The sequence below is a fragment of the Chiloscyllium plagiosum genome, unplaced genomic scaffold, assembly GCF_037043375.1.
Source record: "Chiloscyllium plagiosum isolate Xiang-an unplaced genomic scaffold, Cpla_swu_hap1 HiC_scaffold_35, whole genome shotgun sequence".
Lineage (NCBI taxonomy): Eukaryota > Metazoa > Chordata > Chondrichthyes > Orectolobiformes > Hemiscylliidae > Chiloscyllium > Chiloscyllium plagiosum.
This window is the reverse complement of record NW_028270173.1, coordinates 37,796,174-37,813,422: the sequence shown is the minus strand read 5'-3', so window position 1 is coordinate 37,813,422 and position 17,249 is coordinate 37,796,174. Positions and strand designations below refer to the sequence as shown.

Genomic DNA, 17,249 nt, shown 5'->3' with positions numbered 1-17,249 from the left:
TTTTGTGGAGGGCTATGTTTAGCTTATAAAGAGCAACGATATGACCACATGTGGAATACTGCCTGAAGTGTTGATCATCTATTTAAGAATATTTTAGTGCATTGGAAGCAGTTCATGGATGGGTTACCTGCCTAGTACATAAAAAGGGCAGCTTGTTTTACAAGGACAGGCCAAATTATATGTGTTGGAATTCAAATCAGTAAGTGATGACATTATTGAATTTGAATGGGAGCAGCGGCCGAGTAAAGGCGAACCCGGGAGACGACAGCTAAGGTAAAACAGTTTGTTTCAAAATTACTTACCTGTAGCGGGCAGCGGTGTTTTTTATTCTCTCTTCACAAAAAGAGCGGGAGCAGCAGAGGAAGTGACGGCAAACAGAGGGGCAGCCGGGAAGGAGAACTGTGAGTATAAATACTCACCCTTTAATCACCAACGGTCATTTGAGTGGGAGCAGCGGAAGTGAGGTTGGAGCGCATAGCTGGGCGGGAAGGTAAGTGATTAGTATTTGAGTGCAGTTGAACACGTGGCTGCAAGGCTGGTGTAGGAGGGAGGGCTTCAGATATTTGGACAATTGGACTGCATTCTGGGGAAGGTGGGACCTGTACAAGCAGGACGGGTTGCACCTGAACCAGAAGGGCACCAATATCCTGGGGGGTAGGTTTGCTAGCACTCTTCGGGGGGGTTTAAACTAATTTGGCAGGGGGATGGCATCCGGACTTGTAGTCCAGCAGGTAGGTTAGCTGTTTGTCAGGATGCCCAAGACTGTAGGGAGGCTGTGGAGAAGGTAGCACTGACAGGGACTACTTGCGGACACAGAGATGGGCTCAAGTGCGTATACTTCAACGCAAGGAGTATCAGAAATAAGGTGGGTGAACTTAAGGCGTGGATCGGTACCTGGGACTACGATGTTGTGGCCATCACGGAAACGTGGATAGATGTGGGACAGGAATGGCTGTTGGAGGTTCCTGGTTACAGGTGTTTCAGTAAGATTAGGGAGGGTGGGAAAAAAGGAGGGGGGGTGGCATTGCTAATTAGAAATGGTATAACGGCTGCAGAAAGGAAGTTTGAGGGGGATCTGCCTCTGGAGGTAGTATGGGCTGAAGTCAGAAATAGGAAAGGTGCAGTCACCTTGTTGGGTGTTTACTATAGGCCCCCCAATAGCAGCAGAGATGTGGAGAAACAGATTGGGAAACAGATTTTGGAAAGGTGCAGAAGCCACAGGGTCGTAGTCATGGGCGACTTCAACTTCCCAAATATTGATTGGAAGCTCTTTAGATCAAGTAGATTGGATGGGGCGGTGTTTGTGCAGTGTGTCCAGGAAGCTTTTCTAACGCAGTATGTAGATTGTCCAACCAGAGGGGAGGCCATATTGGATTTGGTACTCGGTAATGAACCGGGACAAGTGGTGGGCTTGTTAGTGGGTGAACATTTTGGTGATGGTGACCACAATTCTGTGACTTTCACCTTGGTTATGGAGAGAGATAGGTGCGCACAACAAGGTAGATTTTATAATTGGGGGAAGGGAAATTACGATGCTGTAAGGCAGGATTTGAGGAGCATACGTTGGGAGCATAGGCTGTCAGGGAAGGATGTGGTGGAAATGTGGAACTTTTTCAAAGAGCAGATACGACGTGTCCATGATATGTATGTACCTATCAGGCAGGAAAGAAATGGTCGAGTGAGGGAGCCTTGGTTGACGAGAGAGGTTGAATGTCTGGTAAAGAGGAAGAAGGAGGCTTACATAAGGTTGAGGAAACAGGATTCAGACAGAGCGTTGGAGGGATACAGGATAGCCAGAAGGGACCTGAAGAAAGGGATTAGGAGAGCTAAGAGAGGGCATGAAAAATCGTTGGCGGATAGGATCAAGGATAACCCCAAGGCATTTTATGCGTATGTGAGAAACCTGAGAATGACGAGAACGAGGGTAGGTCCGATCAAGGACAGTAGTGGGAGACTGTGTATTGAGTCGGAAGAGATAGGAGAGGTCTTGAACAAGTACTTCTCTTCAGTATTTACGAACGAGAGGGACCGTATTGTAGAAGAGGAGAGTGTGAAATGGACTGGTAAGCTCGAAGAGATACCTGTTAGGAAGGAAGATGTGTTGGACATTTTGAACAACTTGAGGATAGACAAGTCCCCCGGGCCTGACGGGATATATCCTAGGATTATGTGGGAAGCAAGAGAGGAAATTGCAGTACCGTTGGCAATGATCTTCTCGTCTTCACTGGCAACGGGGGTGGTACCAGGGGACTGGAGAGTAGCGAATGTTGTGCCCCTGTTCAAAAAAAGGGAATAGGGATAACCCCGGGAATTACAGGCCTGTTAGTCTTACTTCTGTGGTAGGCAAAGTAATGGAAAGGGTACTGAGGGATAGGATTTATGAGTATCTAGAAAGACACTGCTTGATTAGGGACAGCCAGCACGGATTTGTGAAGGGTAGGTCTTGCCTTACAAGTCTTATTGAATTCTTCGAGGAGGTGACCAAGCATGTGGATGAGGGAAGAGCAGTGGATGTAGTGTACATGGATTTTAGTAAGGCATTTGATAAGGTTCCCCATGGTAGGCTTATGCGGAAAGTCAGGAGGCATGGGATAGAGGGAAATTTGGCCAATTGGATAGAAAACTGGCTAACCGGTCGAAGGCAGAGAGTGGTGGTAGATGGTAAATATTCAGCCTGGAGCCCAGTTACAAGTGGAGTTCCGCAGGGATCAGTTCTGGGTCCTCTGCTGTTTGTAATTTTTATTAATGACTGAGATGAGGGAGTCGAAGGGTAGGTCAGTAAATTTGCAGATGATACGAAGATAGGTGGAGTTGTGGACAGTGAGGAGGGCTGTTGTCGGCTGCAGAGGGACTTAGATATGATGCAGAGCTGGGCTGAGGAGTGGCAGATGGAGTTCAACCCTGCCAAGTGTGAGGTTGTCCATTTTGGAAGAACAAATAAGAATGCGGAATACAGGGTTAATGGTAGGGTTCTTAGTCAGGTGGAGGAACAGAGGGATCTTGGGGTCTATGTACATAGATCTTTGAAGGTTGCCACTCAGGTGGATAGAGTTTGTAAGAAGGCCTATGGAGTATTATCGTTCATTAGCAGAGGGATTGAATTCAAGAGTCGTGAAGTGATGTTGCAGCTGTACAGGACTTTGGTTAGGCCACAGTTGGAGTACTGTGTGCAGTTCTGGTCGCCTCACTTTAGGAAAGATGTGGAAGCTTTGGAGAGGGTGCAGAGAAGATTTACCAGGATGTTGCCTGGAATGGAGAGGAAGTCGTACGAGGATAGGTTGAGAGTTCTCGGCCTTTTCTCGTTGGAACAGCGAAGGATGAGGGGTGACTTGATAGAGGTTTATAAGATGATCAGAGGAATAGATAGAGTAGACAGTCAGAAACTTTCTCCCCGGGTACAACAGAGTGTTACAAGGGGACATAAATTTAAGGTGAAGGGTGGAAGGTATAGGGGAGATGTCAGGGGTGGGTTCTTTACCCAGAGAGTGGTGGGGGCATGGAATGCGCTGCCCGTGGGAGTGGTAGAGTCGGAATCATTGGCGACCTTTAAGCGGCATTTGGATAGGTACATGGATGGGTACTTAATCTAGGTTAGAAGTTCGGCACAACATCGTGGGCCGAAGGGCCTGTTCTGTGCTGTATTGTTCTATGTTCTATGTTCTATAAATCAGTCCCGTGAGGTCTTGACAAGGTAGAATTGCAGAGGATGTTTTATCTTTTGGAAGAGTCTAGAATTAGATGCTGATGTTTTAAAACAAAAGTGTCGCTCATTTAGCACGGAGTTATTGAGGTCCTCTGCCTCAAAAGTTCTTGGATGCAGATTCATTGAATATTATTAAGACTGAGCTAGATTTATTCTTTGGAAACAAAGAGTTAAAAGTTTATTGGGTGTAGCAGATAATATAGTGTGTTCAGGTCATCACTGGTTGCAATAGATTAGTGATGGGAAGGGTGTTCAGTTTTTATTGATGTTCACCGCCACCCTGGCTTTGACAGGGAGAGTGTGAAGAATTTGAAGTTTGCATGACTAAGAATTGGGCTAAGGCTTAATGGTTACTTTGTTTGATGACATTCTGAGGTCAAATAGATGCATGGGAACAGTTGAAAGCTCAGTACTGATAGGAGAGACAGAGAGTGTCAGGAAGAATGGAACATCTAAGTTTTACGAATGGCAAATTTGCAACAAAAGTGGAAAATAATTGTAACCATTCTTGGACTGGGATGGTCAAATACTTTACTCCTGTCTCATTATGCAGGTTCTACTTGTGAATATTTTTAGTCTTTCAAGTGGCAATTCCATTATTCAGACACACCCACATTGTTCTGATCACATTATTGACATACAATCATAATTTTAAGGAGTTGCAAAACATATGGCAAAATGCAATCTCATCTAATCCTGAAACCAACACTTTACGATAACTCAAATAATGGGGGGAATTCCCTACCTTATCACATTCTATAGGTTTGACTTAACTGTTTCTTTTACTTCTTGGACTTGAGAGATAAAGTGTCTTTTCCTTGGCTATTTAGAAAGTTTTGCCTAAACCATCTTGCGTTGAAATGACCCACACAATGTTCCAATGAGACACTTGTGGCCTGGAGTTTTCAAAGTAAAATCTTTACACTGCACTGAGTTATTTCCAACACTGAAACAGAAGTTGCTGGTGAAAGTCATTAATCAAGCTGCATCTAAGGGATGAAATCAGAGATAGCACTTTGAGGCGAATGACTCTTCATCAGAACACATCTGGCAAATTGACGCTGCCTGACCTGTTCACATTTGCCATCAAATTCAGTTTTTCTTTCAGATCTCCAGCGTCCACATTTCTTTTTTTTATTGAAGTTATTCTCTAGCTGTTCTGAAGAAACTTATTTCTTCTGGATAAGTTGCTCATATAACAAAACCCAACCAAGTTTTCTTCAAATTGAAATGAAAAACCCTCCCGTCATTGGGATTTCCCGAAGCAAACAAAAAGAAAATCAATTTTTCAGTGATCAAATACAGTTGAATGGTTATTCTTTTCGATTGTAAAACACTTACAATGAAAACAAAACTCATTCTTACTCAAGGAGCTCTCTGTCATACTTCCCTGTGTGAATATCAGTAATTTGATAATTACAAACCCCTCATACACACTGATCAAAACCCATTTCCCACCCTTTCAGTATCAAAAGTTTGGAATCAGTGAGATAAATATGTATGAAGCTGTAATTTACATTACACGCTTTATGGATTGAAGTAATCTGTATTCATCATAAACTGCAATATAAAATGTATGGTATCCCATTCTGTGGGCCATATGTCCTTTTCACAAGCATTCTTGATCACGACATTGGGCATTAAAGATTGAAGTTGGTCATCTCTTTGCAGCAGAAGCGAGAGAAGATGAGCTGAAAATTGTCACCTGCAGACTACATTTCACAAAGAGAACCCACAATCTTATGGACTGCACAAAGGCTTGGGGCCACTTTCCTGAGAATACTCCTCTGTCCGATCCTGCTTTTCAGAGGATGTGGATGTGGGGCTCAAGGTATCATTAATCATGCCGCATTTACTGTATGTAATGGCATTTGTACTACATGAATTCATTGGAATACATTTCCTTGGCAGAGCACGCCATGCTTCACTGTATGGAGGAGGACACTATGCTAAGAATGACTAGATTGCTTCTAAGATGAATACGAGGATACATGGTTTATCCTCTGCAGCTATGGCTAATGATTCTATAATGCTACCCCTGATGGCGTGTGAGTACAGATACAAAGCAGGGCTTTCTTCAGTCAAGTATTGAGGAGCAGATCATAGGCATGTTGAAGATAAATCTATAATGTTTGCATGTGTGGCGGCCTATTGCTGTACACTGTAGATTGTGCTTTGTTCTGCATAGATGATGCAGAGAAAACAGTGATGTGATGCAGTCTGTAGAAATGGGAAGTGGCAGCAATACTCTGCAGAGAAAGATGAGATCATTGAACAGAATTAGAACGAGCCAGGCATGGTTCAGTTGACATCCAGTTCCACCAGAAATGATGAAGTTGCAATGATCCCTCATTGAGTATGAAGGTGGCTGCTCTAAGGCAAAGTTCCATGTTTGTCCTCAGAAGCAAATGAACCTTTTCTTGAAAAATAAAACAAAGATTGCTAGAAGAACTCAGCAGATCTTGCAGCATCGGTGTAAAAACAGAATTAATGCTTCGAGTCCATTTTCTGGAGATTTTCTTCATGTATTTTGCTCTTCAGTTTTGTTGTTGCCAAATAAAAGTGACTTTTTAAAAAAATGTTTGAAAATGTATTTGTATGTGATATAACTAGTTGGAGTCATACCTGATTAAAAGGAAAATGGTTGCATTTGGTAGTTGTCAGTAATGTCAGCTCCGGGACATCACTGCTGCAATTCCTCAGGCTAATTTCCTGGGCCAATCACCTTCAGCTACTTTACCAATGACATCCCCTCCCTCATAAGGTCAGAAGTAGGGATATTTGCCGATGATTGCACTACTTTCTCAGATACTGAAACACTCCAGGTTTCAAGAAGTAAACTTTGATAATATCCAGGTTTGGGCTGACAAGAATCATTCCCACCACAGGAGTGCTAGACACTGATGATCACCCATAGGGACAATTTAACCACTGCTTCTTGACATTCAATGGCACTTATTAACGTTCAGGGAGTTACCATTGACTAGAAAGAAGGATTGGTCACATACATATGGTTGCTAACAGATCGAGTCAGAGGCTAGTAATTCTGCAACAAGTAACTCGCCTCCTGACATCCCAAAGCCTGTCCATCAGCTGCAAGGCACAAGTTGGCAGTGTGATGGAATACACCCTATTTGCCTGGATGGGTGCAGCTCCAACAATACTCAAGAAGTTCGACACCATCCAGAACAAAGCAGCCTGCTGATTGCACCCACACAAAAAAATATGCCAGCCACTCCAGTTACAGGAGATTGCAGAAAGTCACCAGAGCTACTTAGGTTGCACATTTCCAGAACCCATGACCAATTCAATCGAGAAAGATAAGGATCGTAAATCCATTGGAACAACAACGCATTTGAGTCACTCCAAGCTTTTCATCGTCTTGATGCACAAATGTATCACCATTTCTTCATTGCCATTGAGCTAACTTTCTGTATTTACTTCCCTAATGGCATTGTGGGTCAACCTACAGCACAATGACTGCAGTGGTTTAACAACCACTACATTCTCGAGGGCAACTAGGGATGGACAATAATTGCTGTCCCAGCCAGCAATGAATTAAAAATTATAAGAAAAGTCATTCACAGCAGTGAGGTTGGGTGGTATACAAAACAAAACATCAAATTATGTCCTTCAGGTTAAGCTCAGAAATGTTTTTCCACTATGGACCACAAATAACGGAAGTGTGTTAGACGGGCAAACATATAGGCAGCAGCTGAGTGCAGAACCAATAGAGTGGTAATAGTAAGGTATAAACTGGCTAAATGCTGAGGTACAAGCAACTTGAAAGGCGCAGAATACACAAAGTTCTTGGACTGCATTCAGGACAACATTTTTAGCCAGCACATAAAATGCAATAAGAGAGGCTGCAATTCTAGATTTAGTCACAGGAAATGAAGCTGGGAATGGGGATCAAGTAAGAGTGGGACAGCATTTTGGAAATAATGACCATCATTCAATTAGATTTAACATTATTACAGAAAAGAACAAAAATATAACAAAAGTAAAAATTTAAACTGGGACAATACAAACTTTATGAAGATTAGATCTCACCTGGCAAAAGTGGACAAAGTACAGTTACTGAAGGGAACGGCTAATGCAAATCTACAGGGGGTATTTGAGTCTAAGGGTCATGCAGGCTTAACCTCGCCCCCCAAAAAAATAAAATATGTGGTATCACCAAGTCTGGAGTTTGCCGGTTATCCAGAAGCAGAGTGCAGAAAATTAGAGTTGACAACAATCCCAAAAATATGATATATTTAGAAGCTTTTAGATGTATGGAAAGTAGGAGAGGACGAAGTGAACTAGAATATTATGAAAACAAACAAGTAAAAAAAAAACATTGGGAGGTAAAATTAAACAAAATGAAACAATGTTTTATCAGTGGCTGAACAATAATAATGATGGGTATATTAGGAATGCATGTACTAAGTTGTGCCTGTTTGCTGAAGATGTAGACAGAATTCTAAATGAGTATTCTGCCCCCTCAAAAAGGAGCAGACATTCTAAATGAAAAGCACGAGTATGCAGTGTTAAACAAAATAGGCATTATGACAAGGGATATACTGGAGGGTCTTCAATTCTTGAAGCTGGTTAAATCACTAGGGCCAGATACACTTTAAGATAATGTGTTAAAGAAAACTTGACAGCAATGGTCTGAGGAATTTTCCAACTCTCATTAAGTACAGGCAAGATAATGGAGAATTGGAGTCTGCTACCATTAACAATCAGGGAAAAGCAATGAATAGGCCAAATAGGTCATGATCGTTATGGACCAGGCCAGAATCCCTCAAAACATTTCAATAAAGTAGCCCAGACCCTAACTTTGCTCATTGTTTTAAGAAGGTGAAATGCAGATATTCCAGGAGGGATGCAGCTGGTCAACCACTTAGTTCTAAACAAAACAGAATTTATTGAGAATATTACCAAAGAGGACAGAATACCAAATAACTTAACCTATCCAAAATCCAACAGATTATCCCAAATTAATGATGGTGTTTCAAATACTTGCAACAATCTCCGTGAACACCCCTTGGCACAAAAGGTAAAACCAAAAACAAAGTCTTGCAGGAGAGAGAGAGAGAGATGGCAGCATGGAACATCCTCTTCCATGTAGCTGTTTCTTGGACTAGCAGTCTCAAGCTGCCTGACTGCTTTCAATAAATAGCCAGAGTGCCAAACCGATCAAGCCAGGGAAAAGCTGAACCACTCCCCTTTCATTGTGCAAGTGCCTTTTTTTAAAAGACTTGAAATCTTTTTGAGTGAGGCAGTATGTCAGCTATAATCAAATTGGCCCTCTAACTCTTCACACTTCGACGTTTTGGAGTGTCTTTTACAATCTCTCTGGAAAACAAAAGCCAAGGACAACATCACCTTGTTAAAGGAGCAGCATCATTACAAGATTAGTTGGTCTGACCTCCGTGATGGCCAAGATACTGGAATCAATATGAGAGATAAGAATAATGGTTAATTAACTAGACACAAATCAATCAAGGATAGTTTAGATGGCTTCATTATGAGCTTAATTGAAATTTGAAGATGTAGCAAGAAGGATTGGTGAAGAATGTGCAGTGTTCATTGTCTATCAGGAAGCAGCTCAAACTGCAATCAATAACTTAATACCATTCCAAGACAGAGCAGTCTGTAAGATATACTGAACACATTGACCAAAATTCCCAGAGTGTCTTCTTTCAATCCCAGGTTTAGTAACACCTGGAAGGACAAGGGCAGTATGCACATGGAAACACCAATCTGAGCTTTAAATTTCACTATTCCTTTATTACTGCTTGGTTAAAATCATGGAATTCATCCTTGAAACCAATCATAAGAAAACAGAAAAATAAAAAAAAGACTCATACAATCTGTTATATAACTTGCTATCTTGCTCGCATGTTTCACCTCGTCTCTCCTTATTACTCTTTCAGTTATGTTCTGCTGTTTTTTAAGAATGTTCCACTCCGCTGGCTTACAACTAATCTTCTGCTTTTCATCTTGCGTCAGTGTTGTCCCTGATGTCTGCGGTCAGCCATGATTGCCCCATCCTCCCAATAATATGTTTCTTCTTCCTTGGGATGAATCTTTGCTGTACGTTGCAAATTACCCCGAGAAACCCCTGCTATTGCTGCTCCACCATTTTCCCTGCCAGCTTTCCTTCCAATCAACTCTGACCAGCTCCTTGCTCATGTCTTTGCAGTTATCTTTAGTCACTTGCAACACCATTACATCTTCCATCAAGCTTCTTCCTCTGAAACCGCAGGGTGAATGCTTTCATATTAGGGCCACTGTCCCCAAGGGATCCTTCGCTGTCACCTCCCTACCTCCCTAATTATGTCTGATTCATTACACATCTTTAAATCCATAACTGCCTATCTTTGAATGGGTTCGACGGAATGTAGCTCCCCACCAGAGAGAAAAAAAAATGTAGACATTCCACAAATTTGTTTCCTTGAGATTGGCCATGAAACGATTTTCCCTGTCCATCTGCAAATTGGACTCTCACATGATGATTGTAACAGTGCCTTTCTTACACTATTTTTTGTCTCTGGATCTATTTCCTTCTGAATATACTGACTACTGCGAGGAGGCTTGTACAAACTTGTCATCAGGGTCTGTTTCCCTTTGCAGTTCCTCAACTCTACCCTCAAAGAATCTATGTCTTCTGACTCTATTTCTTGTTATTAATGTAATTTCGTTTCTTACAAAAAAGGTATCCCCGCTCCCTCTGGAAATCTGCCTACCCTTACAACAGGACATGTAACTTTGTATAGTTCTTAGCCTTCACTTCTCTTTCAGGTACATCTCTATCATACCCATAATATTGTACCATCCAACTTCAAACTGCATTACAAGCTCATTTATCTTGTTTCATATACTGCCTGTGTTTATGTACAACACCCTCAGTCCTGCATTGACTGCCCTCTTTCTTGTAGTTGTTCCCTCATCTGCCCCCCTTAAGTTTAGATTTCTGACTCTTTTCAGACTCTCTGAATTACCACTTGTTCTGAAGACTTTAACCTGTGTTGAGCCCTGCCTGCCTTTCAAATTTTCCAAGTTTTTAAAGAGGCAGAAACTGACACCCCCACACTGCATCCCCACTACTTAATTTAAACCCTATCAAGATCTCTAATTGTGCCATTCATCTTGACTCTGGACTGAAAATGATTTTGATAGAGCCCATAATACCTGGAACAGTTCAGTATTTCAAAGGTACTGGTGCTAATATCTCATGAACTCAAAACCGTTTCTCCTAAGCAATCCTTGAGCTGAGCCTTTACCTCTTTAATCTTGTTGAGCGTTCGCCAATGAAATCCTGGCTCAGGTAGTCATCCATTTTGTTTATGCTTTTAAATTTATCTCCTACTTGTTCATATTCCCTTAGCAGGACCACTTTCCTCTTTCTACCTACACCATTCATTGGCAGGTGGACCACAACAACTGGACATTTCCCCTCTAAGTCCAAGGTCTTCTGCAGCCTGAATGAATACATGTCCGAAGAAGGGTCAATGGACCTAGAACCTCAAATCTCCTTTCTCTCCACAGATTCTGCCAGCCATGCTGAGTTTTTCCAGCAATTTATGATTTTGTTTCTGATTTCCAGTTCTTTCAGTTTTTTTTGTTTAGTGAGTAAGGAATTCAGTCTCGAAATCTGGAGAACTTCTTCACGAATAGCCTTCCCACTATAAAAAAACACTTATTAACTTTTGCAAACTTTTTACTTCCCGTCACCCTGTAATGTAAGATTCAACTTGCCATTTTCCTGTGTTTTTCATGTGTTTTAACTTGTGACTAGCCTGTCACATGTCTGTAAGTTTGTTATTTCTATATTCATTAAAAGATATACATGTAGAAAAGCACTACATTTTCAATGCTGCCATCTGATCTTCCAAATCTAGATGCTCCTCCAGATCGCTTCAGCGAAATTAAAGGCCAGCTCAACTAACACCCCGTCAAGAAAGATTTTATACATTGTAAATATTTATCATTTTCTATAATTAGACCACATCCACTTGAATTTTGAACACTTTGAAAAAGAGTTGATTCATCTATAGCTCTTCAAACTGTCCAAATTATTCACAACCCCTTTATTTTCTCCTTTCTTATTGGGTTAGAAAGAAGTAGCTCATAGGCATCTTACTCTGTCCGTTTCAAGATTTCATCCCATTCCTTTCTTTATACGTCGTTTCTAGCCCAGTTAATATTTGGGCCAATCGAATCCCAAGAAGCCTGACTTCTTTTTTTGCATTTATTTGAGACTTACCTTCCTACTTCGCTCTCGTTCCAGCTTCGAGTTGGTTCTGTAACACAGTGTCAGTTGGGCTCCTATGAATGTCATTACTTTCAAACTTATGTTCATGTTTGATTATCCTTATATAAGCGTGTCCCACCTCACAGTTATGAAAGCTTAGTTAACCAGCAGTGCAAATGTCAACATCTTTGATATCTTGCCTACAAAGCCTGTAACTTGAAATGTTGAGTTGCCCTCCCTGCTCATCGTTCAAGTCCTGCATTAATTACCAAGTTGCTTATGTTTGACATGTTAAAATAAGTGGGGATGAGGGCTCCCTGAATGGCCTAATTATATTTTGGAATATTGTGCAAAGCTGAAGCAGACATCAGTATGGGGAGTCCTTAGATGGATGGTGATTTCTTATTATAGCATCAGGTTGAGGAACTATAGCAGCTTGAGGATACACATTACAAATTTGATCTATTAAACGAAATAACCACACTTGAAAAAGACAATTGCATTCAGGATTGAAGTGCAACAGTCCTTGGAGGACACTCTAAAATTTGACTGAAAAAAAAAACAACAGAATTTTGTGATCCATGGAACAATGTGAAATGCAGAGAATGACTTGGTTTTGTTCGAATAATCAAAACCAATACTGAAAGACTAAAAATCCCAATTTCCACTTGTGAATTGAGGTGATCAAAATTAATTACTGCTTATGTCTTAACAATTCAATGAGTACTAGGTGTATTCCATTACAACAGGGAGTTTACTCAGGTGTTATAACATATTTGCCAACTGTTTCTCAATGCGCATCAAGGTTTAATGATGTTTGAATCCATCAAGGAGATATCACTGGATATAAATTAAAGGCTCTGTGCATGCATTACCTCAGAACTTCATTCGTAGAGATTCCTGTGGAATTACTTCACAAGTGAGGATTGGAAAAATATGAAAACATTTCACAGCATAATGAAAATATACTACACAATTCTTTCTGTGATTGGTGTCCCTGGTAAGTGATTATGACCATTGACATTGTTCAACTCTGCCTCGATTCTGGTTTACTATGACTGATAATGTTGTATGATGTAGTAGCATACATTATGGAGACACTTGATCAGTGATATCACATTGTCATTGAAGCATCCTGAATTGCATCTGCTTTTTCAATCCATTGTTGAGACGAACAACAAGCTTGTTTGTAACTCATGAATCTCTCGATTGTAACATTATAACATAGAACATAGAACATTACAGCGCAGTACAGGTCCTTCGGCCCTCAATGTTGCGCTGACCTGTCATACCAATCTGAAGCCCACCTAACCTACACTATTCCATGTACGTCCATATGCTTGTCCAATGACGACTTAAATGCACTTAAAGTTGGCGAATCTACTACCGTTGCAGGCAAAGCATTCCATACCCTTACTACTCTCAGAGTAAAGAAATTACCTCTGAAGTCTGTCCTATATCTATCACCTCTCAATTTAAAGCTATGCCCCCTCGTGCTCGCCTTCACCATACTTGGAAAAAGACTCTCTCTATCCACCCTATCTAACCCTCTGATTATCTTATATGTCACTATTAAGTCATCTCTCAATCTTCTTCTCTCCAACGAAAACAGCCTCAAGTCCCTCAGCCTTTCTTCGTAAGACCATCACCCCATACCAGGCAACATCTTAGTAAATCTCCTCTGCACCCTTTCCAAAGGTTCCACATCCTTCTTATAATGCGTTGACCAGAATTGTATCCAATACTCCAAGTGCGGGCGCACCAGAGTTTTGTACAGCTGTAGCATACATTCATGGCTCCGGAACTCGATCCCTCTATTAATAAAAGCTAAAACACTGTATTACCTTCAATGAAAGTTTGTACACAGCAGAACAAGACTTGTAACACTGTGCAGAAAAAGGTATTGTGAGAAAAACTTAGTGCAGAATTCTGAGTCTGTGGCCAGAATTGAGCATTCAACATTAAAATCCCAATTTCCACTTGGGAATTGAGCAATTCGTGGGCAGCACGGTGGCACAGTGGTTAGCACTGCTGCCTCACAGCACCAGAGACCTGGGTTCAATTCCCGCCTCAGGCGACTGACTGTGTGGAGTTTGCACGTTCTCCCCGTGTCTGCGTGGGTTTCCTCCGGGTGCTCCGGTTTCCTCCCACAGTCCAAAGATGTGCAGGGTCAGGTGAATTGGCCATGCTAAATTGCCCGTAGTGTTAGGTAAGGGGTAAATGTAGGGGTATGGGTGGGTTTCGCTTCGGCGGGTCGGTGTGGACTTGTTGGGCCGAAGGGCCTGTTTCCACACTGTAATCTAATCTAATCTAAAAAAATTAGTGACCATGTGTCTGTCATTTTGAATAATGCTCAGTGTGCATCACTAATTGCAGTGGAGCAAGTTACTTCAATTTTCGTATGATTCATTCAGTGACAGATTCCTGAAATCCATGGAGTGGTCTCATGAGTTTATAAAGATAGCCAAGGGAAAAACATGGCCAATGAAATACATAGCCAAGAGAAATTATCGCGTTGTTTGAAGTTGATCAATATTGATTTACTTTCACTTGATCTGTACGAAAAGGAACAGATGGTATCTATTTATTAACAGGGAAATAGTAGCATAGCATGACTAATTTCATTCAAATCATCTGTGCAGCGACTTGTTCTTAGCCTGAAAGTAGTTACTGCAAACACTTTCATTGTTTTGGTTGTAAATGATCAGTTTCTTCGAACAGTCCTCGAATTATTGTATTGTGATTGCTGTTCTCATTCATTATCTACCCATTATAGAACTGAACATTCCATTGTGATTGTTAAATTGTCCACTTCTCTAACTGATATTTGATGGACCAGTAATTACCTTTTGGTTCAGTGGCTGAACACATAGCAGGCTTTCTGATTATCTCTCATTATGACAAGATGCATGCAATTGAATTATATTGATATAAGTCAGCCATTGATACACACAGCAATCAGTCTGAGAACTATAAATATTAATGTTGTTAAATCATTAGTAAAGAAATGAATAGTTCATTGATTCAATAAATAAAAATCTGATCCATGAAATAATAAAATGATACTGAAAATGTTGCATTAATATTCAAGTTACTCAGAATGACATAAAACAGTCAGCATTAGAACATGTAACTTAATTGCTGTCGATGCTAATATTCCAAATGAGATTTCTCTCACCCCTCTTTACTTTGCCAAATGATGACGATATTCTGTTGTAAATTAATTCATGTCCCTTCCAATTTTTCCCTGGTTGAATTCTGTGCTATTCACCACAACTGCATCAAGTTAAAGTGTCTTTCATATGTTAACCATTATCTGCTTAAAGATATTCGTCTTTCATGTAAACCATGTTTAATTAACATCATTGTGATGATAACTGCTTCAAGTAGAGGTTCCAAAACTGGAAATATCTTATGTGTGACCACCCTAGCAAACAATTCAGAATTTATTCAGGCTTTTATTGCATCTGCCTCAAACTATGCCTTTTCCCGGAAAAAAGTTGCAACATTTCTGTTGTTCAACATCTCATTTATCAACATGTAGATCACAATTGTGCAAATTTCATTAATTATATTCCAAAGAGTTTTATTGACTTTGAGATGTTGGTGTTGGACTGGGGTGGACAAAATTCAAAATCACACGATACCAGGTTATAGTGTAACAGGTTTATTTGGAAGCACGAGCTTTCAGAACACCACTCCTTCATCACCATCTGATGTAGGTGGGATGTTCTGAAAGCTAGTGCTTCCAAATAAACCTCTTGGACATAATCTGGTGATGTTTGATTTTTAAGAGTTTTCTGTAATTGCTGATTTTTAGTTTATTTCATCTATTATACAAATAAATCTCCATGTATTGTTTATTGTTTTATGATGTTACTGAATTACTTTGAGACTTTAAATTATATGTAAATATGCACATCTTTAGTCCTCCTAAGTTGCAACACCAATTGCCATGTTTCAGATGTTAATTTGTGAAGGTTTTTTTGATCCATTTATTGCATTGATTTATGAGAGTTTTCTTCTGATCCTCAAGATACCTCTTTCCCCTCACTCTCAAATTTTGTAATTCACGCATTGTATTTTACAGTTAATTTAACGGCAATTGTAATAATCTCAAGTGGAAGATGTGGCCTCTCGACCTGCACCATTCGCTATCTGGTGTCCATGGCAATGGCAGATCTAATGGTTATCATCAATGGGATCATATTGTGGAGGATTAATTCTTATTCTTTCATAGTTCCTTTCCTGAACATCACTCCTGTCTGTAGTGTAATCATTGTCCTGTTTTATGCAGCCTCAGAATGTTCAGTCTGGTTCACTGTCACTTTCTCTTTTGATCGATTTGTGTCCATTTGTTGTCAGAAGCTGAGAACAAAATATTGTACTGGGAAAAACGCAAGTGTGATTTTAACAACAACTTGCATTTTGATCTGTTTAAAGGACATTCCATTTTACTTTACCTTTGAAGCTGGGGAGATAATTAACAATGTTACCTGGTTTTGTAATGAGAAAGGAAGCTACTACACTGATCCTGGCTGGATGGCATTTGACTGGTTTGATAAACTTTTATCTCCATTGCTTCCATATGTTTTAATTTTGTTATTCAATGCTCTGATATATTTTAGTCATCAGCCAGGTCCGTAAGGGACTGAGGGTTCATTGTGAAGGGGAGAATCACCATGACCCAGAGATGGTGAGCAGAAGGAAGTCTATGATTTTACTCTTTGCAATATCTGGCAGCTTCATTCTTTTGTGGCTTGTGTACGTTGTCGACTTCTGCTTTTACAACATCATTGGAATTATCCCAGAACATTACAATGATTCTTTATATATGTTATCTGAATTTGCAATTATGCTGGCCAGTTTAAATTGCTGCACAAACGCATTTATTTATGTGGTGACCCAATCCAAGTTCAGACAGCAATTCAAGAGCACGATGAAACATCCAGTTACGTTATTTATCAAATTCCTTAATAAACAAAACAATTAAAAATACTCAGAGGTGTATTATATAAGTGAAGGAATGCTAGGAAAACAGTAATAGTAAGTCACACTCCCATGTCTATTGAAAGTAGGAATAAGCATTTGCAGAATATTTCTAATATTTGTTTGCTATGCTGATTAATTCTAAAGTAACCATGTTCCACACTACTTTCGGAGAGGACTCACCACACAGCTCACAACGCCTCACGATTAATCATGGAAGGAAAAGAAATTCCCATCTTGCCCTTTGACATCAAAAGAAACCTGTCACTACCACTGTCAAATGTTGAAAAGGAAACGCTTGTTTTACCCCTT

At 40.4% G+C, this 17,249-nt stretch overlaps 1 pseudogene; it reads left to right on the top strand.

Annotated features, from left to right (window-relative positions):
* The first annotated feature begins 12,884 nt into the window (after positions 1–12,884).
* LOC148140672 (putative G protein-coupled receptor 139) lies at positions 12,885–16,941 on the top strand (annotated as a pseudogene).
* Positions 16,942–17,249: the final 308 nt, after the last annotated feature.